Source organism: Hippoglossus hippoglossus, chromosome 6 (genome assembly GCF_009819705.1).
Source record: "Hippoglossus hippoglossus isolate fHipHip1 chromosome 6, fHipHip1.pri, whole genome shotgun sequence".
Classification (NCBI taxonomy): Eukaryota; Metazoa; Chordata; class Actinopteri; order Pleuronectiformes; family Pleuronectidae; genus Hippoglossus; species Hippoglossus hippoglossus.
In genome coordinates this window covers 4,993,146-5,019,624 of record NC_047156.1, presented here as the reverse complement: position 1 = coordinate 5,019,624, position 26,479 = coordinate 4,993,146, and the positions used below count along the sequence as shown (strand labels likewise).

Sequence of the window (26,479 nt, the reverse complement as noted above, 5' to 3'; positions counted from 1 at the left end):
AACCCAGTCATTATTCTGTGCAGTGTAATGACACTCTTCCATTGACTGTCCCTGTAGGTTCGTACTGAACTTGGCAGACGGGCTTTTATCTCCTCTGCCTCTGCAGCCGGGAACCATTTGCAGACTGATTTACAGCTCGATGAGCCGATCCTGATTGAGGCTTTTAAAATGTTTTGGAGGCAGATTCTGTTTGAGTTTGCAATTGTTTCCTTCCTTGGTTGGATGTGTCTTCTGTCGGCTTTTTCTCGGCCTGTGATTTGCAAGATGTCATGTGTTTTATTTTATGTATTTTTAATGTTTCCTCTATGTTGGTTCGAACGACTTGTACTGTAGCTTCATTGTAGTCAGGGCTCAGTTTAAAAAAAATATAAGTCAGGTAAAACTGAGCCAACAATTTTGGCCAATTCCAATTTTGCCCTGTTGCTTTTCACACGGTCACAGCGGCAGTGTCACCGCGTGTCTGTCCCCCCCCCCCCCAAAAAAACCATGTATGCATTTGTGATTTGTGTCACTGTGTCATTCTGTCCCACACGCAGCGCTCCGTTCCCACACGGTTAAAGAAACGCTGCCCAGAGGTCGGTTGCCCATTCCCAACCGGCTCACCGTTTCAGCGGCTGGAAATCCCCCAGCGCACAAAGAGGCCAGATATGATACCACAGCACTGCAGGCGAGGGAGGCAGCTAGGGACAGTATTGATATGGCGAGCACTTTTGTCTGGGAAAATCCTTAAGGGAATACCACCAATTGTTGTTAATTGTATGGGACCGCATTCTATCCCAAGTGCTGCTGGTATGTGTTACTTGTTTTGAATTGGAGAGACAAGTATACTTACTGATGATCAATGCTTCTGTTTTGTTCTTGTGAGTCATTTCGGTTTTGTGGATTTGCGCCTTTTCTTTTTTTCCAGTTGGTGTTGTGTCAGTCCTCTGACGCTCGCATGTAACGATGAATCACATGTTCACATCGCTCAAAGATTGTCTGTTCATTCATCTTTCAGCTGCAGGCTTTGGTCCATTCACACACCTAAATGTGCTTTTGAAGGAAATATATTGATACCTCTTGACACCCGGTTAGAAATTTCCCATCGGCATTGTCCCGTGTAGTAGCTATCCTGCAAGTACACAAGGTGTCTGCAGGGATCGTTGCAGCTGATATAGGAGAAAAAACTTTTATTGAAAATGATACGGTAGAAAGTAGGAAACAATTCTTTTAAAGTCCTCATAGCCACAGGGAAATATATTGTCCACTGAGTTCCCACAGTTTAAACTCCAGCCTGGCTGCGGAACGAGCGGGGGATATTTTCTGATGAGCGGACGCGTGCTGTTCGGTCCCAGTGGTCCTCCAGGGACAGACAAGGTGCATTCCCAGTCAGTCACTGCACTGTGTAATAAAAAGAGAGAAAAAGAAACCAGAGAGGCAGAGTCTGCAGAGGAATCCACGATGCAGCCACAGAGACGACGTGGTCCCCTGGGCAGCATAATGAAGCCCTCAGTAGGACGATGTTGTTTGAATGCACTTCAGACGGAAAGGGGGGAGAGATGTACAGCCTCACATGCATCCACTCACCACATCATATTTCGACAGCCATGAATGAGGCCCTCACACAGGCAGCCCCCACTGACCTCAGACGGTCAGAGCCAAAGCCTTTCACAACATGTCCTCGAGACAATGCAGGGAAAATCTCTTTCTTGGGTCTGCACCAAGCAGAACCCTTGGGGAAGACGCGGCCTGTCTTCAGGCTGCAAGAGCGTAGAGTGCCTCAGAGAGAGAGAGAGAGCGAGCGAGAGAGCATGAGAGAGACGCTTTGCTTTTCTCAGAAATCTGGAGAGCAATGTCATATCTCTCAGTGCTTCATGTGGTCTTCAGCTCTTTTTGCAAACTTGTCTTCTGCAAAGCTGCTTTTATACATTTGTTTTCCTGCTTTGTTTTTGATAATTAATAAAAACATTGTCGTGGGTCTGGCAGTGATGGAGATCGCGGCTCCTTCATCTCCCTCAGTTTGTGTTACACTGGAATGGACAGTGGCCAATTAGGGCCAGACATGAATATGACAGCTACAATACAGACCTGCAGCAGTAAAGCAGTAATAGAAAGCTGTGCCATAATAGCCATATTAGCAGCTACCCCCATTTCTGCAATTACGTCCCTGGCTGAAAGCTCAAGACGCTGATTCTTCAGACATAAACATACCCAGACTTTGTAATTGTTGTAGTCCCGACCCGCCATTTGTTTTGTTTTCATCAAAGATTTCAGAACTCGATATGGTTGCACTAATGATCATATTTTCTTACCCTTTAAACGGCTTTAAGTATTTTACCCTGAAACCTTTTCCTGCGTCCACTTCTTATTGTGTGGTATATTTTAAATTCTTGAATATACACTGGAACAAATAAGGCCTCTGTGAAAAAGCACATAACCAGCAGGGAAACTTCATCTTCCCCCACTGTCTCCAAATTATTGTTTGCCGCTGTTTGGTTTCTTGTTGTTGACGTCATTCATTTTGCACAACATCAGTCTGGAACAGGTTGACTCTTTGACCCAGGACTTAACAGATATTCAGAAGATAATGCAAATGTTTCTCACACAGTGTATTTTGATGACTGTTGCAGTACTTACCCTCCCCAGGCCATGATTCAAGGGGAGTTTTCAGTGAATAAGCCTATTTAAAGAAACCATTTGTATTTTCTGTGGGGGAGAACAGCCTGTTTTTGACGGCAAGTGTGTCAACTGTTGTTCCTACATGAGGCTCTGCTGTCTTACTGTTGACAGACCTCAAAGGGGTTTCATGTCAGCTGTGAGACGTCGGTCCATCAGCCTCCGCCTATCAGAGCCCTACTCCACACTGTCTTCTCATCTGTTCCCTTGACTACATTGTGTGATGCATCTCTGTTAGTCCCTCCTCGTCCCTGAGTCTCGCCATCTTCACCTCTGTACTGAGCCCGTCTCCTCATCGCTGCCCCCTGTGTGCTCAGCTGACCGGGCCTTGTGTCCCAACTGCCCCCCGCTCTCCATTTGGAGTCAGGAATCCACCGGAATCCCCTTTTGATAAAGGGAGAGAAGAATCGCAAGGCCAGGACACAGGCAGGAAGCCTGGTTGAAGCAAGGTACTATTTTGGTTTAACACTCCCATTGTCCGTGGACTGGGGATGGCCGGCTGCCTGGGGGAGAGGGTGGAGAGAGAGAGAGAGAGAGAGAGAGAGAGAGAGAGAGAGAGAGAGAGAGAGAGAGAGAGAGAGAGAGAGAGAGAGAGAGAGAGAGAGAGAGAGAGAGAGAGAGAGAGAGAGAGAGAAGGAATGATGTAGTGCGAGGACATCGCACCAGTACGCACACTCCTTCTCCCTATCCTCCCTCCTCCAGCTCTGATCACTCAGAGGGTCCTCTGTCCCCCTTTTCACTGTTGAACTCATGTCACACTCGGAAACATGTGCAAAGGAAGGGGCCGGGGGGGAGAAGGGGTTGGTGGTTGGTCGGGGTGGGGGTGTCTGTTATGTAACGGTGCCTTCCCTAACAGGAGCTTCAGCCTCTTAAAGATGTAGTGTGCAGAGGTGCAGCTGAATTCAAACATCAAACGGCTATTAAAAGAGACAAGGAAGAGATGATGTCAGCTTCTGGTCCCATGTTCGTTTGCAGTGACTGATCCCTTTTGTTGTCCGGGCCGCAATCATGTCCCGTGCTAACAATGACTGTTTTTAGGAAAGGGTGGGATGGCTCGATGAGAGAAAGGGAATGTCGGCCTTGGGCTTTTTTTTTTTAATTGAGATGTAAATATGGAAATATCGATGCGGAAAGACGAGAGCGTGCTTGGAAAATGATGTGTTATCATACTGTCACAGACTCGCAGGGGAGTCCCAGCTATCCCCAAACTGTAAACAGGCAAAATGTTGGAGCTTTCTGTTTCATCTAGAGAAGTTCATACAGTATGTTGCAGGGTTTTGAGTGTGTGAACTAAGTGACACCACAAGGCCACTCACTGCACACACAGAAACACACGCACACACACACAAGATAAAGATGGGGGGGGGGAATCAATGTATGTGACGGGAAATGTGTTCTTGTTTTAGTTTTACTGGTAGGCAAGGTCTCATGGCTGCATCCTCCCAACTGTCAGAGGCCCCTGCTCCTTCAGGTCTGAATCCCTCAGAGACTGTGAGACGCACCAGCGGAGACGGGCGTTAATGAAGAGCATCCAAATAACTCACACTTCAGGTCTTTAAACCCTGATGTTCAAATCAAATCCGGCTGATTGTCTGCTCATCATCTGTCTGCGTTGAATAGAAAAATCAAAAAAAAAAAACTGCCCGGTCATATTTAAAATGAGAAAGTAAAAGTACAGATTATCTTCTCCTGGCAGTATGGCCTTATCTCATGTGTTTGCAAATTGCTGTAACATTTAAACATTAACTGCTGGGTAATCAGGGACTAAAACAACACAGCAACAAGAATAAGTTTCTCCGCGTCCGCTCAGAAGGCTGCACAAACAAACAAGATGAAGGTCGAAGTAAGTGCTCCGGGCTACATGTACGTCATGTGTGGGCCACCGCGTCGACGAGCATTAAAGGCCACACACACACCCACCCACACATCAGGCAGATGTAGATGCATGAACTGCGCCTATAGACACACCACGCATGTACACACACATGCACACACTCCTAACACTTGCCCTCTTCAGTGGGCCTCCATTCAGCCTTCATGCAACACCCACGCGTTCCTGTTGCTGCACTCGTCTTACCGACGGCTCTGGCTGAGCCACTGAGCCAGCTGGTGATAACAGCACTTCCTCCTCGCTCCCCTCTTGCGCTTTGCTGTTGTGCTCTTACCATCTGCGGCAACTGGCTGGGGCCGAAGCGTCATGTTACCCACACAACTGGAGACCCATGATCCCGAGGACACACGAGCACAGCCAAGATCCCGAGGACACACACACACACACACACACACACACACACACACACACACACACACACACACACACACACACACACCTCATGCTATTCACAACTGTAACAGCCGTGAGTTGTGGAGGTGAAGAGAGCAGGAAGGAGTCCAGGGTAGTTACTGTGAATTTGGACACAAAAGGTGGGACCAAAAGGCAAAATGTTCCTGGAAGGAAATGCCCAGTAAGACGTATAACGTTTAGAAACAAAGTGTTTTATTCAGCGAGTATCAGCCCAGAAGAATTCAGAAAGGGAATAGATCCTGAGAGAGCAGGGAAAGGGGGGAAAAAGCCATGAAATAATTGCAGAGTCAAGTAGTTTTCCATATTTTAAATGTTGTATATGACAATAAAATGAAAGTTAGGGCATGGTCACCCCAGCCTTTCTTACCTCTGCCAAGGAGGTTAGGTTTTCACCCCTGTGTGTTTGATTGTTGGTTGGTTGGTTGGAAAGAACCCGTACAGGCAGAACCAGACATTTTTTTATCACTTTCTCAAATATTGAGAGGGGTGTTTTTTTTTACATTTTCACAGATTTCCCAGGAAATGATACTTGGATCTTGATATATAAATTAGGCATATTAAGCGGAATGATATGCAATTTCATGCAGATCCAAATAAAAATCTGTTTTAAGCCATTGTACGATAACAAACCTGTGGTATCATCAAATATCATTGGGATGAATCATCTAGATCTATGGATCTGTCTATTAAAATTTCTGTGCCAATCCACAGTGGACATGCTGAGATATTTAACTGAACAGTTGAATAATGACGATGAATCACTCCCATGAGATGACACAACATATAGATAAAGTCGTGTTTGTGGTATGGCTAAATATTTTCAGCGCTGGTCAAGTATTACCATGGTGTTTGTGATTATAAATAGAAACCCTTTCCAATCAGGAGACTATTCTAACGGCAGGAGGTGGCGAGGAGGCGGTAGAGGGAGAGGAGGATCATGAGGAGAGAGGAGAGCAGTGTCGTTCGGGGAGGGAGGGCGAGAGTGGCATGTGGCTGGTTGGTATCCTTGGGAAAGTTTGCAGCTCGCTCTCCCACTCCCTGGATCTTAGCTGGGGACAAATACCACATGGAGCTGAGAGGAAGCCCGCTGGAGTGTGCAGGGCTGTGAGCACACAGGAATGTTTCACTTCAAATGGAAAATGTTCACAGCTGTTAGTTAGGCTATCTCTCTCACTCTATTTCTCCATCTCTGTCTATCCATCTCTCTCACTGTGTCAGTCGCTCGCTGCTATGCTTAGCTCAGCTCCTTGTGTGCTCATGACAAACGGTATTTTTAGCTCCGCTGTGGCTTCGTGTTCATTTTTTTTTTTTCCTTGAATTCTGAGTTTAATATCCACACATCAGTTTTCCAACGTGGGATTTTTTTTATTGTGTTGTCCTGGAAGTCAGGCCGATTCCACATATTAGCTGTCTCTTCATGTGGGTGCCCAATAGCGAACGGCCCGCAGTGTATTTTGTATCCGAAAACATCGTTTAGGAAGCCACACACTTGACAATGTGTGGCATGAAAATACCGGAAGCCCTCGCCTGACCCACAAACAAAAATGACAACAACAACGACAACACAGGGTTTCCGTCGCCACATCAAACTGTCTGGAGCCTGATGAGTCTGGTTTGGCTGCAAATGAGTTGGATCTCCACATGTTTGGGGCCATCGAGGCCCGGCCTCAGTAATTCTGCTGGTTGGAGGTTCTGCTGCCTGCCACACACACACTACAATGCAAACTATTTGTGTGAGTGTGTGTGTACTCTGCCTTTAGAGGCAAAATTTCAGGCTGGGTTAATTGGGGAGGGCTTGGACAAAAGCCACGTACCCAATTAGGGAAAAGATGATTTTTTTTTTTGGTCAGTGGTGAAGCTTAGGTTAAGGGTTTAGGGTTAGGCAAGTAGTGGTTGTGGTTAAAGGGTTACGGCAGGGGTGGGGAACCTCTGGCCTTTGAGCTGTGCAAGGCCTGCAAGTCACTTCATAAAAACACAAGAAGCATCTCAGAAGTGCAAAAACATCCTCATGACAGCAAATATTTTCTCTGCGAGTAAAGAAAATAACATGATATAGGAGAGTAACGTGTACTTCAGGGTGGTCCCTCCGTCTGTATGCTGCATGTCACAGTCCGGGTGAATGAAGCCCACATGTAGCTGTCGGGTGTCGTTGTTGAGAAGTATCTTGGCAACTGTCAAGAAGAGAAAAGTAGATTGGGAATGTTTTTCCAAGGGGAAAGGGACAAACACTTGTGTATTTTTGTTGAAGTAAAAGACAAGCTAGTGTGCTGCAGTGCGCTGAACATGCTCACAGTGATTGAAAAGGCACATGTCCGGATTAGGTTATGTGGGCGAGTTCTGTGGTGAGCGAGCTGGTAGCTACGAAGCTGGAACCTCATTCAGGAGGAGAATTTGTAAATGAGTGTCTTGTTGGCGTAGCTGCAAGAATATGATAAATTAAAAACAACAAACCAAAGGAACAAATGCTATGACTAATGAATACGGTGCTGAGTTCACAAAACTCTTGAAAAGTGAACTGAACAAGTTGTTTAATGTAGAACCTGCTGATTTGCCTGAAAACCTACAACATTTAAATCCTCGAGCTGCAAAAGCAACCTCTCTCTGCTCATGCATAATAGCCAAGTGACATAACGAGCTCTCTGATAGTTAGGGTATGATGTGGAAGACTATTTCTGTGACAAAGACCTCAATAACCATGACCTCAGGTGTAGAGCGTCACACTTCCCAGCAGCAGAAACTTTCCCTGAAAGATGAAACCAGCACAAAACTCTGACCAAACCAAGCAGCAGGTGTATATATATATATACATATATATATATATACATATATACACATTCAGACTGAAGATTAGATGCAGCTTCTGCTCCTGTTTATTCATGTGAGTTTGGTCATTGAGATGTTTCTGCAGCAGTTTGACCAACAGGTTGTGTGTGTGTGTGTGTGTGTGTGTGTGTGTGTGTGTGTGTCTGTGTGTCTGTGTGTGTGTGTGTGTGTGTGTGCTCCAACTCAGTTTAACAGGTACATCTGTACAATGTTATTTAATACAATATAATAATCATACAATAAACTATCTTTGAAATGAATAGGATAATTAGAGCTTGACATCCATTTTCAGCGCTGTCGTTAGTGATGGTGTTGTTTTTGCTGATCTACAGCAGTACGCACTGTTTACAGTGACTAATTGTGTGCAGTTGTTTTCTTCTTGCCTCCTCGTTCTTGTCATCTTCATAAAATCCTTGATTGTCGGTTTGTTTTTCTAAGGATGCAAGAGGAACTGAGTGGGTCAGCTGCAGGAGTTTGTGGGTCCATGCGTGTGTTTTGCGGAGGTTGCAGCCTTGAGATGTGATTCGAATGTTTGTATCCAACCCCATTTACGATTTGTGTGGAACAGGGATGTTTGAGGTGTCCTGATAATAATCCTCCCAACACCTGCAGCCAAATACGTGAGACATGAGGATATGCCCGATTTTGGTATGAAATCCAAATACAACACTACCACCAACTATGACCTCAAAAAAATTACCATAAAGTTAAACAAACCCTGTTACAAGAAAAAAAAAAAGTTTCACAAAGGAAGAATTAGTTGCAAGGATGTTGCATTGGACTGTGTTAAATTGTCGATGTAAAGTGTTCAAACTGGCACTTTAAGGGTATTGAGATGCTGGTAGCGGTCAGTCCATCAGTCATGAGGTGGTCGTCAGCTTATTATTTTTGCGCTGACCTGCTGATTGTGTGTTTTCAATGCAATTCATGATGCACAAGTTTGATTTTCTAAAGTTGATTGCGTCTCCACATGCACATGAGAAGCTCCCATGCAATGGACCCCCCCCCCTAAAGTCTACCTACACACACACACACACACACACACACACCGAATATATATATATATATAGACGGAGTGTATATATACAACACCACCCAACAAACCACCCACTAACTTACCCAGAGGCTTAAACCAGGGTTTTCCTTTTTTCTTCTAAAACCACTTCCCTGCCTTTCCCTTGCTCCAGGTGACGACACGCTCTTGGAATTCACTCCTTGTGCTGGTGGTGCTCTGAGAAAGAGAGAGAGAGCGAGAGAGAGAGAGAGAGAGACTGTGTTGTTCAGATCTTTGTGCTCTGCAGCCACTAACCAGGACCAGTTGGTGTCTCCTTTCTCTGCACTCTTTGCTTTACCCCTCCTGTCCTCTCTCTCTCTCTCTCTCTCTCTCTCTCTCTCTCTCTCTCTCTCTCTCTTTAGCATTTATTCTCTTACTTTTCTTCCTTCGCTTGTTCTCTTTCCTGTCTGGGCTGTGGCAATTTTTACGTGTTTGGTTTGAAATCAGGCTCCCTGTAATCACAGGGGGTCCGCAGACTGGGGGGGTGGGGGTGCAATTGGGTTGTTAAGGGGATACTAAACTGTGCTGTGGTGGGCTGAGGGTGGAGAGTGTTGCTTATGTGTAATTGCTAGCTTATATATTGTAGGGTTGTACTGTGCCTTTTGCCTTAGCGGATATCTTAGCACACTGTGCATGTAAAGAAAGCTGATTTGTGCATGTGTGCATCCAGTGGGTGTGTGTGTAAGGGAGACATGGGGGGCATGCTGCTGGGTCCTCTGGAGGCATGTGAAGGGAAGAGCTCCCCCTCCTTCCTAAACCCGGCTGGCTGTAGATTGATGGGGGAGGTGTTGCCCCTGCTCACTCATCCATCACACACTTTATTTGGGTTTTAGAGGAAAGGAAAAAGGAAAAAAGACTTCCAAATATATCAGAGCCGGGGGGCTGGGGTGTGGAGGGTTGAGGAGTTGAGTAAGGGGAGGCCCCTTGTCCTGCCTAGTTCTCCTCTCCTGCCCCCCCTCCCTCTTTAGGCAGATGCTGGAAAAGAAGTCTTACCCTTGTGACCCCCTCCCATTCTCCAGCTCCAGCACTGATAACAAAAGACAGATAAAGCCAAATGGGGGGGGGCAGATTTAGTGAAGATTAGTGAGCAGGTTTGAGATTTCCACTGAGGCTTCTGTCATGTGTGAGTGTGCACGCACATGTTTATATGCGCCCTGATAAACGTGGGGGTGCCAAATAGGAGGCTGTGGTGTAAGGTGGTCTGAGGGTGGTTGGTGGTCTTTGTCTGCCATCCAGGCTGGGCAGGGTCCACTGTGTGCCAGGACAGTGAGGCCAGATGAGGTTGCAGTGCTGACAGAGGAAACAATGCATGTAGTGCCAGCCCTCGATGCCTCCCAGGGGATGAAAAGATTTATGTAACAAGCAGGGGTATAGTAACTCCGCGAGTAAACACAGCTTACTTACAGCCAAAGTTAAACATGTCCAGGATTTCTACATGTGCAGATGGATAAAATCAATACTGGGTATACAAATCAAAAAAACGTGTAAACCTTCAGTAGAACATATGTAATAAAAACCCAGCTTAGCTACCACTGCACCTTATAACAACCCGCGGGCCTACCTCGTTTTATTAAAACTCTGTCCTCATATTAACATATTATCAGTTGAAAGAAGGGTTTTCCTTTAGGAATGGATATGTATCAGCGTGAAGTGCGACATATACACTACAAACAAACATACAGCTGTGCTCTCTGGCCCTTTTCTGAAGTGCCTATAGGAAAGTTGGACTTCTCCGAGGGGGCTATCAAATTAAGAAATCAGTGTTTCCTGTTATTGCTGCTGTGGAGTTTGCCGGTGGTTTGAAGGCTATAGCTTATGCCAAACCCATAAGAGCAGAATAATAAATAAATAAACAAAGAAAGGGGGATTTCTACCCTCTGAAATTACACATTGTTCTATTTATAGCGGTAGATGAATTAATTCAAGTCTTGACAATGTCGATGTTTTGCATTTTACAAAACTTCTTTCATATTGTTAATAATGGAATTCCTTTGCAGGAAAGACATCAAATCACGTTACAGTGCTTTCTTTCCCACCGTGATTTGAACGTTGAATTATTCAATTTGCCAATAAGAATGAAATAATTTATGTTCAAAATGGAAGCTGCTATTGTACCCAAGTCAAAGTAAATCAAGCTAAATCCTGCAGTTTTGTGATGTAAAATTATGAAAATGGGAAATTGTAGCAAAAAAAAAAAGGGGACCAGGTTGGCTTATCCTTGTGGGTTCGAGAGTGTTTGTTTCCTCTGAGAAGCTTTTCCAACTGCAGACCTCATGGTGGATCCCCCAGAGGCCCCCATTTGAATCACAAATGTCTTTCATTTCTCAATCGTTCACAGGTTTTGGTCAGTTGAGGAATTTTAGGACCCATTAAAGCCTGGTGACAATGACTTTCACCCCCAGGGCCACCGCGGGGGTCCGCCCCCCTACTGACCTCTCCATTGCTGCCCAGGCCTTTCTCCAACAGTCCTGCTTCGTGGTTCTGATTGGTCCGACACAGAACCCAAAAACCCCTCTGGGGTCAATGTCTATTTTTCTCTCTGTCGCTCTCTTCCTCCTTGCTGCCTTGTTCTGGCTCAAGTCGGGGCTTATCAAAGACAATCCAGTTCTGTCATGTGGCCAAATCATCTTGACACCCATTTAGCATGCTCATCAGAAGACAGTTATGAATATTCAAGATGGTGCCAGGGGCCAGCGAGAGGCAGAAAGGAAGAGATGAGAGTGACGGATAGCGGAGGATCAATGTCCAGGAAAAGGGGAGAACGTGTGACAAAGATTAAATATGTAATATCTATTTACATATGTTTAATAATGAAATTTATGTTTTGCAATATAATTTTTAAGTCAAACATGAAATGGGAACAGAAAAGTTTGTGTCAGTCTTGATAAGAATATGAAAAAACATGATAAAGATGTTGTTCAGACATCGTTCTGCAGTTTTTTTTGGTAAAACACAGGAAACCAGTAATGAGGGGAAAGAGATACGATTGTATACGATACGATATGATACAATATAATACGATATAGGCTGGTTTTCCAGGTCTTGGTTGGAGAACTGGTTGTTTGTAGAATGTCAATCAGAAACAAAAGTCATGACCTAGGGGCAGGACACAAAAAGGAAACGAGACAGGGCCTAAGATTCACTGCTGGAGGAGACCACAAGAGGAGGCTGGTGGAGGAGGAAACCCCTTTGTCAAGCACTGTTTCAAGACTTCCACGTCTGGAAGCAATATTTCATACTTTTCCTCAAAGGTCAATGAATTTGTAGCTAATGGTGATTTCTCTGGACAAATCTGAAGCCTAATTTTCTCCATTAAGTAAAATACCAAACATTAACCTTTCTTTTATTACAGGAGCCTTTTAAACACTGAAGGCTTATCTTTGATGCAGTGGTGCAGACCCATGTGTGAGTGAGGCTCTATGGTTTTTCTGGTTTAAACCATTAATCAGATAATTAGAAATATGGACAGGTCAATTATTTAATTTGCAAATAATCATTATTTCCAGAAGGACATTTGCTTCGTACAAATAAACTTCAGCTTACTGTGAGTGATGAAGGGATTGTAGTTCATGCGTTATCCAATGAATCCACCGGGGAACCACCAGAATAGAATGAAACCAAACGGAATAGAACAGAATAGCATTCACATGTTTTGAGGACACTGAGTTCACGAGGGGTTGCGTCAGGAACAATGGTCGACTAAAGTTGTGAATTATATTTCCCAGCTGCGCGCTATTGATTTGTTGCAATTTAGTGTTGAGTCTCATGGAAAACCCTTTGGCACTGCTTATGAAACACAGACTTTTTTTTTTCATGTTCTTGATCCTCTTGTGCTGCTGACCACTGTTTGGTTATGAATGTATTGGATCTTGTGAGAACAAGAGGGCCGAGCCAGGAAGGAGAGAGCTTGTGTGAATGAGCCTGTCTGTCCCGTGGACACCGACGTCAAAAACTCTCTAGGATCACATCCAAGTTGAGACAAGTGGTCATTTTGCCTGAGAACGCGGCACTGTTCCAAGCTTTGATGTCTCAGCTCTGAAAGATTGTAGATGGGGCGACAAGGAGGGTTATCACGGGTGTCGCATCTTCATGAATGGTAGATATTTGTGGGCCGAGATGCTGTTTGCGTAGTTGTGCTTTCAGAATATTTTCCAGTTGACATAGTGCGGTTACAGTTGAATCAACTATCTCGAGAAATCATCTAATACATCACAAATTAGTCTCTGTTGCAAGGTTTGACATTTTGTCTCTAAAATTCCCCCGTGTGAAATCAGACCAGACTTTTCTGCCCTGAACCACTGAGCAGACAGAAGGCCCTTCAGTTGTTTCGGGTTTTACTCAATGACATAAACACGGACCTGTCGAGAAGACTTTATCCTAAACTAAATAATACAGAGCTGACGATATTAAATCAAGGCCAGTGGTGCAGTGGTCGTAGGGTAAATTTGTGATGGTGGGATTGGGAGAGTGGTCTGGTGTGCAAGGGGCATGTAAAGGGCAGGAAAAGAAGGGACATTTCTTTAGATGAATTTCCTTATCTAGCATTCTTTTTCAATATAGATGTATGCAGAGATGCTTGAGTGACTAGATTAATGGCCTAAAACAAGTCTTGCTACTGTGGTAAACGTATTTCTTTGACCTCGGAGTGTGTGAGTGTGTGTGTGTGTGTGTGTGTTTGTGTTTGTGGCGATGCAATGCCTTTGAACGTCCCTTCACAACTCCGTCTACTGTATCTCATTGAGATGAATAGGGGTCAGGGCCGGGCCACCCACTCGTCACCACAGCCCCCAGAAACCTCTAAAAAGACCACTTGTGCCACGCCTCGGAGAACAGTTGGGTTCATGTAGATGTTTATGTGCAGCGGATGGGTTTGTGTTTCTTAGAAGTCAAGAGTGTTGGTGCAATCTTTGATTATTAGCTTGACTCACCGGATGGTTAATTAACATGGCATCAAACCTGTTAACATTTAAGAAATCTGAAAAACTAGGAACCTACACGGAGAAATCGCAAAGATTTGACTGGTGCAATCACAAATGTGCTGATATATGTATTTTTTTATTGTTTTTGTAATGTTTGCTCTGTGGAGAATTTGCCATGTTATTGACAGTGAATGCCCCATGTGCGAGTGCTCTGCCACAACAATTCCCCCCTGAAATAGCAACATTTCTGCATTCTTGGTTTAGCGCTGACCTGGGATTAATTGGATGAAAGAGATACAAACAAGCTGGATTTTTTCCTCCCTTATAGCAGAATGATGCGTGCAGCCAGAACATTCTCCAGCACAGACATATGCGCTGTGGGAGACTATTTAGATATTAATAGTTTAGGGCCAAACGCTTAAGTGCAAGTACAACAAGGTTTGTGACAGGCATGAAGGTTGCATGACAAACAACAGGAAAAGATCCTTCACAAATAGAATTTAATTTATCTCCACATATGACTAAGAGTATGAATTATTGTACACAGTCGTCTGCATCACCACACCAAAACACCAGTTTGCACCATCTGTAGGCTATAATGTAAGTCCATAAGTCTTCCCTCTTTGATCCCTCAATTCCAGTCATGTTTCCTTCAAGGGAGCTCTGCAATTTCAGCCTGATGAGGAGGGTGTCTATCTAAAACAGTCCTGGCCCATCTGTGTCACAGGCCATATCTGTCATTATCTGCATTTTATTGTTTTCCCTACGGTGTTGCTGGTGTTATTCCGCTGTGTCCCTCTTTCCCCATCGCTGCGTTCCACCTGATGAGTCACAAAGGTCGAGTGGATGAGCTCGTCGTTGGTGTCAGCGGTAGAAATGATTTTTCTTGTATAAACCCAGAGTTGAGTCAGAGCGCTGTGGTCGGATCAGTTTGTGACTTGTGGTTGAGTCATAAAGGTACACAATGACTGGATCAGAGCTTGTTGCGATGGAAGCGGCGGTAGTTCATTTCAGGAAGTAACGACTTTAATCACTGCAGGTTTATCATTGCTGAGCTGGAGAGGTGGAGGAGGATTTAGGGGAGACCGCATAATCAGAAGATCCAAGCATGAATCACATCTCAGCTCTTGCCGGTTGTCGTTGGGGTTTTTCTGCAAACACACATCTGCAACACTGCTTAGGTCTGAGTCTCTGTCTATGATAAGCTGTTTATTTGCTGCATTTTTCTTCAGATTTCCACAAAACAAACAAAAACAATGCAATGCATTAGGTTTTTACACTAAATCCAACATTGGGTCGACCAGGGACCAGCTTGCCCTCGTTGACCCTTCACAGGCAGACGGATACTTTCTTCTGCAGCCAGACAAATGCTGCCCATCCCGTCAGCTTGCTAGCAAGGGCAGTGAGGTAGATAATAATTGTCAGCTTGGTTGTGCCACTGCCAATAGCCATGGTGGGCTAGGCCTGTTGCGTTTGGTTGAGTGGGAGTCGATCACTGTGGGCATTGAGAGTCTGGAGGGCTGAGGGGGGGGGAAAAGAGGATGTACACAGGCACTCGATCAAGCATGGCCAGCCTCAGATGACACACGCATCAAAAAAAGAAAAGAGGACTTCAATGAGCATATGATAAACAGGGAATTGCTTCTTCATCTTCTGTATTGTAACTCTGCTCTCTTTATTCTTTTGTCACAGACAATCCAGATGTGAAATCAAACACCAGTATTTCTGAAGACAAAGAGGAATAATATGATGGAAAGCAGAAGGATAAGCACCAAAAAGCCTGCCAACCAGTTGTGGCTCACCCACATAGGAGCTCATGCTTGGGTCAGGCCCCCCCTTGGCTCACCTGAGTGGCATGATAAACATGGCGGAAATAAGCGAAGAAGAAGATCTGAGCCCACGTGTGAGCCTTCAATGTAAGTCATAGAGCTTTAATCTTTTAATTTATGAAGGCAAGTGTTTGCCCTTGGGAATTTTAAACTGGTCACCAGGTCACGTCCCGCCGCTGAGCAGCTCCTCTCTGCACAGGAGGTTTATGTTTTCATTGCTGTTAGCGGGATTACGCAAAAACTACTACACCAATTTTATTGTAACTTCCTGGAAGGGTTTGGTGGAAGAAGCCATTAAATTTGGCATGAATCTCGACAAAGGAACAAAGATCCAGGATTTTTACTTGTGCAAGAAGGAGATTTCCCAGAGAATAATGCATGGATCTTGATGGGGAAATAAAAAAAAATATTTTGGGGACATTAAGGAGCGTGTGTAATTTGTTGATGATCCCAATAGAAATCCATATCTAGTGGATTTAAATGTGGGGCCCTGGCAAAGGTATGTCCTCCACTCACTTCTTGTGGTTGTTGAATTTTAAAAGCCTGTCACAAGCGATGCATAGAGAAGTCCCTCCAGTAGATCTGTGTTCATTCTTGTATGTGTGTTTACATCAAAACCATGGCAACGAATCTCCCGCCAGACCCCACCTGATCTCCATATACCTGCTCTGGGTTTGTCTCTGGTTTTCAGCCCTCAGAGGAAATGAGTTTTTCCGTCCGCCCGTGCACACATGAACATTTATCACTCAGATCAGTCACAGTTGTGGATAAAGAGGAAAAAAGTGGTCTGGCATGAGAACAGTTGCTAAGTCCTCCACATTTATGTCACCAAAGCATTTGGTGGCCACTTAAATTGGGACCTCCTGTTTAGACTGTGGGAACTGTTGGCAGTTGGTGCAGCATCAACCAATATTTCAGGCTCGTCTTGGCGAGACAAACAACTTTTGTGATCCTTTCCTAACATCCTCACCTATAGTACAAAAATAATAAATCTAAGAACGTGGTTTAACATTTATCAATTTCTACAACTTTTAAAATAAGTTAATAATTGTAAATATGTGTGACACTTCTCTGTAGTTTATTTATAATTTCACTTTTGTCACTTTTCAGACCATACAATGTGTAACATTGTATGGTCTGAAAAGTGACCAAGTATTTCGGTCACCCCTGTAATGTGTGGTTCTTCTACACTGTCGGATGTTTTCACTCCATCTCCTCCCTGCGATGGAACAATGAGTCCAACAATAGCATCTCTGACATTGTCATTAGTAAATTTCCAGGGCAGCTACCGTAGCAGTAATAAGGTGTTGGAGAGAACAGTGTGTCAGCAGTGGTAATGAAATGCATCCAAATGGCCCCCTCTGGACGTGATAAATAAACTCCAGGTGTCCAAAGGAAAAGGTTCCGCTGTGGAAAACACAGACAACGTACGTCAGGACTCTGACACGGGAAGCAAACCTGGGGACCCTTGTATCGGAGGTAATGCTGTAATCGTGCAGGGCAGGAAACATTATGAAACGGGGAGGCCTGCATATACAGTAGGACTAATTTTATTCTGTTGAATCAGAAGATCTCACATGCAAAATATGCCAAATGCAGCCTCATTCCTGAATTGTCAACACCTCAGGGCTGAGTTCCCCCAACGCCCTTACATAGTGTTTCGTGAGTAAACAGCCTGTAGATGTAAATGGATTTCTCCCTTGTCATAGCGGAGCTCACTTCCTGTCACTGGCCCCGGGGCTGGAACGCACAATGACGGACAACACCCACATTAGCTCCCCAGCAGGCAGGCAGTTCTGACAGGCCGGGTGACACAGGGGTCATTTGTTTCTGTCAGAAGCCCAGAAATAGTCTCCCGACTCCTCCTGTACGGCACAAAGCCGGCGTGCGTTCATCAGCCTCATCATGGGCGGGATGTGCTCTCGCTGTGATTACCTGCCTGTGCAGAGGAAGGGCTTTTTCTCTGAGGACCTATGGGAAAAAAAAAAAAGTGCCATGATTAGCGCCCCAGCCTGTTCCTGGGTCAGCTCCGAGGGCAAAAGTGTCTAGACCAGTCGGGGGATTTCCCTGCGCTGTTATTACTACTGCTTACAGTAGAACGCCAACTCTGAGGGGCCGACGTTCCACTTTGGACGGTCGTGCTGGGATCAGACATTTAGGTTTTACATATGGTTTGAATATTGAATAGTTAATGGCTTGGATTTTTCATTGAGTCATGATATTTGATGTCAGTGGATCAAGAGATAGGAGGGTGGGAACCAGTGCGCTCTTATTAAGGCTGAAAAACACGTTTTATACTAATTATATTTATAATCTTATATTAAATTGATTGATTGATTTGTATTGTGCAGTGGAAGGAGCCCTGCCCTCTAATGTTAAGATCTTCCAGCTTGCTGCCAGGGCTCTAACAGAGCATTGTGCATTACAACTCAGCGGTGGCGTCTGCCAGAAAAAGCACAACCGGTTAATGGCTCGGAACTCTGGCTTATCTTGGCCATCGACACAACAAAAGCTATAATTATCTGCAAAATAAACTCACTTCCTTGATTTTTAGACAAATAATGCATTAAACCGTTCCAGATAAACTTTGTTTTCCACTGAGTTGCCAGCCCGTGTGGAGGAGGAGGAGAGGCATTCAGGCCACCAATAATGAAAGAGCATTTTATTGGGCTATTGAGGAAGTTCTTTGCCTTCTACGTTCCAGTGCTTCATAAAATATGAACACCTTATATAAGCAATTATTACTTGAAACTCTGTTTTGTTCTCTGAAAACAAATTGCCCCTGGTGGGTCTCACCTGCCAACAGATTGAGTTTTTCTCGTGTATGTCAGCATTTTGTGTCTCCCAAGGCCAACTTTATATAGGCCCAGACATTATTTTTGGCATTTTTTCTGACGTGCACCTCCCACTCCTCCCACTCTCTCTGGCCGACCTCCACGAGGGCCGAGGAAGCCTGGCACTCGCCTGATGCTCTCAGCCAGCCCCGGGCAGCTGGGATCTAGGGGAGCTCCCCGCAGTTCTGCAGTGTGCTGGCAGCTCCCTTCCTCTTGCCCCCGCCACTCTTAATTCTGCCTTTTTACTTCCAGCCAGCTTCAGAATACAATACAGAGGAGCCCTGTGCTGTGCTGTGAACACACACCCTTGGGCGTACACACACATCCACACTTTTATAAGCCATTGAAAGAGACAAGACCAAAGGCGGAAAGATGCCGCCTCTCAGATGCCGGGCCTTGGCTTCATGTGCCACTCGACACAGACGGGCGCACACAAGATAACTGTTGTTTATTGTTTATGGAAGGACCCTCTGCCACACTCCACGCTCTCTTCATCTGGAGACTCAAGGGGCCACAGCCAAGAGCCACAGGGGAAAGGAAAGATGGAACCTACTGTATCTACTGTATGTGTGTGTGCGTGTGATGCCCCTGTGTATTCGAGTTGATGGAAAAGTACAGGTGAAGAAGGGCAGCGTTATCTTTACATTGAAATCAGGTGAAACAGAAGAACTTGTGATGTTCGTGCAGTGATCCCAGAGCTGGATTTTTGCTAATATTTAAAAAGAGTCTGCAGATGTTTGGGAAAACTCACTTATTAGCAGCACTTTCATGGAAAATTCACTGGGTTTGACCTTTGGTGGGTGTTAATAGTCGTTAATTCAGTTTTTTTCCTCCGTTAGCAAAGGAACCTCAGTCAATGACACCACTCATTGGTTGTGCTGTGTAAAAATATTACATGTTAAAAAGTATTGCATTAAATTTTATTTTATGATTCCATTTTTACGATGCTGAATATATAGCGTCTTGTCGTTAGGCAGGATTTTCTTGCCCGCTCAGGTCTCGGCTCCTCCCTGCACCTCGCAGCCACAGCGCTGACAGGAACTTTTTCGGTCTGTACCAGATTCTCAGCAGTTAAAACCCAAAGAAAAAGGGAAATTCCTTCCTAATGGTGCATGAACGTAATGATTCACCAGAATATTATTGTTTGAACCTGCGGTGGATCTTTTCCACATTACCTCAACGTTGCACCTAAAGAAAAACGGGGTTTTTTTCTTCTCCGGCACATAGCTTGAAAAACTCCGCTCCACTTGGTTTCATGTGTCTCCCTCGACCTTTTCATCAAATTGTACAGTTGGTGGGGAAGAAGCTGCAGCTGCACGCCGATCGGGCCTGATGGCGATGGAGGATGAATAGCGGGGTAGCCCTGGGCGCTATGAAACAGTCCTGCTGACGACTGTACCGACAGGGTCACAGCCCCTCCACGCTGCTCCGCGAAAGGAGAGTGAGAGTAAACAGGCGTAATAGGGAGAGACTCAAAGAGACTTGGACTGTGTTCTTGTAAATAATTGCATTCATTGTTCTCTGCCACTGTTGGTTATGGTCACAAGCTGTTTGGTAGGCCCCTGTCTGTCTGGTGCTCCCCATGAGCCCGGTGTCAGCCCCTACGCCCCCAAGGGGAGCAACTTGTGCCAGGGGTGAGGATGCCAGCTCTCTGACCTGGTGGCCCCCCGCGTATGACGTACCCACGCCAGGAGCAAACGGTCCCTGGGCCAGCTCGGAGACTCAGGGCGTGCTGTGCGCATGCTGCTCCGCTGTTAAATAAAGCTGGTTCAAAGAGCACATTCCTGCCCCCGGCCCAGCAGCGGAATAGCAAGCTCTCTTCCTTGTAGTGTCAAAGCACCAGATTGTTTCATTTTATTGCTTTGCCTTTATCTCGGCTGACTCTGGTCCAATCTGATTGGATGCAGCATGTTATTAGCCTCTGTTGTTGGCTGTGGGAACAGCAGATGGCCTATTTGGACCAGATTACCTATACTCCTTATCTTAAGTGAAGAATTCACTCCAAGTGCTCAGATGTTTCAAGAAAGCTGCCTGTCCACATTATGGATGTAGTGCGCTACAGTTGAGCTTATCTGGAAGTTAACACCCACTTATACAGTAAATCTGTAATAGCCAGCTGGAAAAAAAATGTTTTCACAATGTATATGTTCTGTACTGGGGCAGATTTCATTTGTTCTGCAGGAGCTACAAGAAATAGGCAGTTTTAAGTTAAGAATTTAAAATGCATCACTCTTGTTACGTTTACACCTGCTGTCAACACTACTCCAGAATATTTTATTGACTAAGACGGAGACATTTTGGAACCACTGCCATCCCCGTTTTAGTTTGAAAACTCTGGGGCTGCTTTGTCGTGTGGACGGACATTTAGAAAATCATCTCTCATTGGTTCTTATCAGTCTTAACTCGACTACCAGCGGTGATACACGCAGTTCCAACTCGTTGTTGGTCCAAGAAAAGAAATCCCTCAACTTACTTTTCAACATTACTGTTCCTCGTTTAGTATCTTTTCTGTAACTTAGCAGTGCAGTCAATCTGCTTCCTGTTTAAACAGGCACGCACATGCCCGGTGTACGTGAATGATCATGTGATGGGTGTTTTTAAGGTGGACGGGGATTATTACTGATGTGGTGCCACAACGCTTGTGTGGATGGAGCTGGTTTTATGTTAAAACTAAAATGTACATGCATCAAGCCCCAGTTGCTTTGCTTTGTTTTACCTTGAAACTTAAATAAAATAAAAAGTATGTCTCTTTCCTCACACAACTGAAAGTCTCAGCCGGAAACCTCTCTGCATTATTGCTCCCGAAGTAAAGTTTGCAGAAACAAGCGTGGGAATGAACCCGGCCTCAGTGCAGCATCATCTGCAGCCTATAATGATAGAACCTCAATGACATCATGAGCGTTTGAGTGCGGGGCTCTGGTAACGGTGCCTTGCATCTCCTCAAAATACCAGTGGCTAAGTGGAACACACAAGCTGAGCTCGGCAATGGAAGTCAGATGCTCCCGTGCTTTTTTCTGGCCGTCTAAAGTCGCCCCTTTCCTTTCTTTGTCTGCTGATAGGTTTAGGAGACTCCGAACGAGGGGCCTCCTCCACAAGGACCATGTCTGACTTTACTGTATGGTAAATGTCAGCAAATAAATGCAGGCCTTGGTAACAAAGTGGAATTGGATCTAATCGGCCCCAGGCACCCCGCTTTTGATCTGCACCCCCGTCAGTACAGCGGCCCGCTTCTTGAGTGTACAGCGCATTCAGGATGTTATGGTATTTTTTTTTTTGTATAATAATCTGACGTCACACTGGAGCAAAACTGTTTTCATATGTTGCTCGACATTATGAAAACCGTGGGTCACGTATGCATATATTCAATCTCATCTCATCCCGTTTGCCGCTTGTATGTTTTTTTGTTTTTTTTCATTTTAAATTAACTTCCCCCGTAAAACTGGTAACCTCTTTTGTACAATATTTATTTCTCTTGGTTTCACATTGTATACTGTACATTATCCCGCTGAGTACTTGCATCTGTGCTGCATTCCTGCAGTGCAAAGTGAATTGCATTTTCACCCAGCAGCTGAAATTTGATACGACGCCTGGATTTAATGGAGGTTTTACATGACTCTCAGGATCCTGTTGTGAATAACGTGCTCTTCATGTTAATTGCAAGAGAGATTGTAGGTGGGGACTGTTTTATCAGGTTTGACTGAGGTCAGTCATTCTGCCACAATGGCGCAGAGATCAAACGCGGGAGGGAACAAAAACTCCAAGGCCTACAGGTAGTAAAGCAGTTAAACTGGAAGTATGAACACCCACACACACATTCAGTTTCCCAGCCCGTGTGGGTTGATCCCTGAAGATGTGAAACTCAAACTCGAGTTGTGTGTTGGTTTTGATCATGAGTTTGACATCAGATGGTGAATATGTGGTGACTCCCAAGAACGCAGGAGGAAAAATGGTTTTATTGTATAATTTTAATTGCACCAAGTGTGGTAACATTAAATTACGACATGCTAACATTTCTGTCAGCTGTTGTAATTGTTTAAAAATCTGTCTTGTTATTAAGAAAAGGCATCGCTGGGATATAATCAACAGTGCTGAGCTGATAAATGTTTCAGACATATTTTCATTGTGGCACGCAATTAATTTTGCGCTCACGTCAGACCTTCCAGAGACTCAATGGAAAGTGTGTGATGTTAAGTTCTTCACTTCCTCTAAAAAACCCAGCATCGCTCTGCTGTGGCATCACAAAAAAACACAGAAGAAAACAAAAACAGATGCAGATAGAAATGACTGTGGGAGAAAGCATTCGTATACTGAGACTGAACAATCTCCTAAATTTATGACAGTAATAGATTATTATAATAATAGACCTGCATTGCTGAATATGCACACACAAGTATGGGATTGTTTTAATCCAAGTGCAGTAGTTCATGAGAAAAAATACCAAAGAATGTCTTGAAATGTGTCTCGCTTCACCAAAAAGAAGAAATAAAAATGTTGTATTATTTATGAAAGACGAGAAAAACAGCTAATGCCACCCAGTCCCCCTCGTTTTTAAGATATAGGATGAAAACAACACTGAGGCTAATCCACACGTTTACATTTTACTTTAGTTGCTACCACTTCGGTCACGAAAGTCGCTTTCGCGGATTTGAGCAACCGACTGCAAATAGATGAGCATCTAGTTATCATCAAGTTGCATGATTTAATATATAAAGATTCAAATAAACTTTAATGTGCAGTAGTTTAACTAACAACACAGATAAGACATTTGTAAAGTATTTAATTTTAGATGCTCTCATCCCTTTATTGTATTCTATGTAATAGAATCACAGATTTTTTCTTGGTGTAAATAAGGATCCTCCAGCATTATCCAGTGAAGTGTTGCAAGTAGCTTCTTTCATCCTTCAGTGTTAATCCTAGCTGTTTATAACTAGGTCTTGTGACGTATAAGAGGCTGTCCTGTAAAACCCAGTCAACAGAACACTAACTAAACTAGAAAGAGGCTGTTTTTTTTTTAGCTAAGGCCAGAAAGACAAAGACATAGGAAACCAAAGTCATAGTAAGAGAAGCAAAATGAGTGGCTGTGTTAGATTAAAACTAAATAATAATTAAAAAGTTGTGCAGGAGACAACAGGCCCAGTTTTACCAGACCACCAGTGATTACTTTTTCTCACTGCTTCACTGACAAAACTCCAAACTCTCTTCATCCCACCTATGACATTTACTTGTGGGCTTTCCCCGACCATTTCAGATGTCAATGATCTTGTTATACAGTCTCTTACCAACATTTTTAGTCTAGAAATGCAAGACAGCATCGTACAAACATGCTGACAGGATATTCTATTACTTCAAATCTAAACGTGTAATAAGTATTTTTGGTGACTCAATCAAATGTGCCGTCCTTAAAATAGCAGGAAAAAAGTTTTTGTTAGCGCAGCACATGTTCGTAATGCTACGCTTCCTTATACTTCCTTCCTCACGAGGCAAAATCGTGTTCCTCCCTTTCACATCCGTTTGCTCCCTTCCAGCAGAACCAGAAAATCAATCTGCAGCATACACATTGTCAAACAAAGATGTAGACCCTGGTCTACCCCATCCATGGGGCCAGACGTGATTGAGTCAAGATCTGGTCTGGCCAGTTTGAAAATACGGTCTCAATTACGCAGTGCGGGGCTCCCACAACCCCATCGCTTTACACACACACACACACACACACACACACACACACACACACACACACACACACACACACACACACACACACACACACACACATATGAGCACACACATGCATACACTCACATCCCCATTTCACCAGTTAAATTAAAGTCAGATTACTATCAGTGCATCCCAAATGTGATTTTCAGTAAACACTGCTCTGCTTCCTCAGTCTGTTCACATCCCCCCACTGGGAGGCCCCTTCGGAAGCCTGCTCTGCGCTCGCCATGCTACGTACTAATTGACCGAGCCCTTTGGGGGTGAGGTGAGGTGGATGGAGATGGTGATGCATGGCAGTCATATGTGACTGAGGCCACTGAGAGAGTCTGATGTGGGAACCATTAGTGCACAGCGTCAGTAGAAGCATGGAGGCACACACAGGGTGTGCGGCTTGAACAAATAAGGCCCTCTGTGTTTTGGAGTGAATACCCCTGCTGCCTTATTAGCAGTTTGAAGTGTGGTTTGCTGGCGATGACATCAATGACAAACAGAGCACTCTGGTTTCCTCTTCGGGGTTGGAAACCGCTGCTTTGAACTTCAACAACTTCTCCATTCATTCCTTATGGATGTAGATACTAGGAACTCGCAGCCCTTCATAATCTGTGTGACAGCCAAGACGCTTCCAGTAAATGCACGACTATTAAAATGCTTCAAAACAATAGAAATAGAATTATTCTTTGGAGATTTACAGTTTGCATTGAAATAGTAAACAACTGCATTTGGCAAGTCCCTCTACGGAATTTTTATATGAGTAAAAACTTAAACGTACTTTATAGGAAAATTCAAATGATTATGAAACGGTCTCATTTTACAATTACAGCAAAGGAGACAATCAAGGATAAAATGCTTTTTCTTTAAGCTATTGTCAAAGTCTGGGGTCAGGTGGGACCGTCGGTGAGATCAGACGAAGCGATTTACGGGCAGGTAAGGTTGTATAAAATTATCTTGTTAGTTATCAGTTATCAATCATACGGCAACAAAATTTGCTGTTTATTACCTTGTCCTTTTATCACTCCTTCCGGCCAGACCAAGGTTTTTACAACAGGAAACGGTGGAAAACTACTGCTGGAATATTGCTATGTTTCTTCTATTTTACTTGGGATCTGTAAAAGATGGCGACAAGACAACCCCAACCTCTCTTGTCGGCTCATGACCAAAGATGGAAAAAAGCTACCAAAGCCACACACAAGGCTTCTCATAGATGAGTTAGTTTTATGGTTGAATCCAAGAACTTGTTTCTATTGTATCACGATTCAGTGAAAAACTCATTTTCAAAATGAACAGAATTGTTTTAAAACCAAAGATTCACAACGACCTTATAACTTAACTAGTTGCCACTTTTCTGTCTCTTTCTGTCTGAGTTAACATGATCTCAATCAAGTACTCCCAGCAAAGAAAGTGAATATGTGCATTTCCCAAACTGTTGCTTTAATCCCAAATATTCTAATCATAATTACTAGGCTGAAGGAAACCTCATGAGATATAGTTCTTTGAAGGTTTTTCCTGAGTCATGACAGTGCAGAATACAGTACGTTACAGTTCAGTGTGTGAATACAGTCCATTGGTACAGTGAGCTTATGCAACATGCTCCAGTGTTCAAAGGCTGCTGAGTGCCCTCTCCTGCTTTGTCAGCCTCACACAAGGGTTTATCAAGTGTAGGGTGGGAAGGCATGACGCTGGAGGACTTTGGAAGTGTGTGTGTGTGTGTGTGTGTGTGCGTGTGCGTGTGCGTGTGTGTCTGCGGCAGGTTTGCCTGACTGTGCGTGTATTCATCTGTCTATTGGCTTGTGTGTAAGATGTTTCCGCAGCCCGGCGCGCATGCTTGTGTTTGCATATGATTACATATATGTGCACTTGTGCTCCCGTGTGTGTGTGCTTGTGTGCGCGCGTGGGTGTGTGTTTTCTGCTGTTTTTTCACTCAGGGACTTTGTCCCCTGAAAGGTGTGCCAGCCAGTCAGCTGAGAGAGAGAGGACAACAAGGTCTGAAGCAGGCCATGGCGTCGGAACTGGGACGGAAACGACAGAGAAAACAAGGGAGAGCGTGAGAGAATGAGAGAGAGAGAGACAGGGAGAGAGGGGCGAATGCAGAAAAGTGGCGCCTGTGTGCGGAGTGTGTTGCTTTGAAGCACGTTCCAGATGTTTGTGCACCGCAAATATTGCAAACATAACATCGCAGGTACAAGCATGATTAGGTGTGTGGCAGGTGTATTATGTCCACGGAACTAAAATCCAACATCTCTTTGATCTTTATCACTTTTCAGGTTACTCATGGACAGATTATCAAGCTGAGTGGCAATAAGGAAGGGCAATTAGGATAATGTAGAATCACCTTTCATAACATGATT

The 26,479-nt window shown here is 44.4% G+C and overlaps 1 protein-coding gene across 1 annotated transcript in view; it reads left to right on the top strand.

Annotated features, from left to right (window-relative positions):
* The window catches only part of ccnd2a (cyclin D2, a), a 146,608-nt gene that overhangs the window by 39,371 nt on the left and 80,758 nt on the right, over positions 1 to 26,479 (top strand). Inside the window, exon 2 of the mRNA XM_034589136.1 lies at positions 15,449 to 15,672. The gene's annotated coding sequence lies outside the window, so the exon portion shown is untranslated. The remainder of the gene's footprint in view (positions 1 to 15,448; positions 15,673 to 26,479) is intronic.